Here is a 1,039-nt window from a genome sequence, read left to right on the forward strand (position 1 = left end):
ACCCGGGCTGGTGAAATCATTAACCAAAAGGAATGCACCCTTTTCCGAAAGTGCAGGCCGAAATAAGGCGAGCCTTGGGCCGGGAAGGCCAAAACCCCCAACTCATGGAAGTGTATGGGGTCGGACTCGGCGACTTTCCCGGGCCCCGAGTTGACCTTTCCCCACGGGGGCGGTCAAGTTGCTCCCGCCAAGAGGGCACGTTGCATTTGCTGCCGCTCTAGTCCCCGGGCTAGTTAATCAGTTGCCGTCGGAAGTCCCGATGCCGAAATGAAAAATGGCCGTTGCGGCGATTTGGCGCCTCATTTTCGGAAGGACTACCGGCAGGCAACCCGCCGAATTGACACTTGCGATTCGGGTGGCTGGGGGTTGGCGGGGTACCCGGAGATTTTCGGGAACTCGATTTTCAGAACTTTTGCTGGCAGCGGTTGCACTTGCAAAGTGGCCGAAGAAGTGCTCCCTCAAGGAAGGACCTTCTTTTGAAATAAAAGACCTTCCGAAGAGTGCCTGGAAGTCATTTATGAGCATTTAAGGGTAAATCTGGCGGACTTTCCATGCTCTGTTGCCGGCTCTGAAATATCGCACAGTTGGGTCTAGGCCGGTAGACTGGCTGTGAAAACAGACAAAGTGTTTTGGCGAGCGAGAGAAAACAAGGCCTTGGAACAGATTGGGGGGTGCGGAGGCACACCACACCCACAGGAAAAGAATTAATGAAAAAAAAACCAAAGTCTATGACATGTCTGTTGGTACAGTGAGAAAAGCAAAGAAGGGAGGCTGCGATGGCAGAGCAAAGCCGACCTTCATACAGATATACATGTCAAAGAAAGAAACTATGCCCGCAAAAGACTTGGTGCGAAATAACAAGGCTCCTTGTGAACGGTTATCTTTGTCTGTCAGGCGCAGATTGTGGCGGCGTCGCCTGGTTTCCTTGGGTTGCACTACATGTATGTCCTAGTCTCAAACGAAAAGTGCGTGCCCAGAATTTTGTCCAAGTTAGGCGACGCACGCCGGCTGGCATCACCTCTCCGTGCGAGCGCCGAAA

The sequence above is a fragment of the Heterodontus francisci genome, unplaced genomic scaffold (assembly GCF_036365525.1).
Source record: "Heterodontus francisci isolate sHetFra1 unplaced genomic scaffold, sHetFra1.hap1 HAP1_SCAFFOLD_2017, whole genome shotgun sequence".
Classification (NCBI taxonomy): Eukaryota; Metazoa; Chordata; class Chondrichthyes; order Heterodontiformes; family Heterodontidae; genus Heterodontus; species Heterodontus francisci.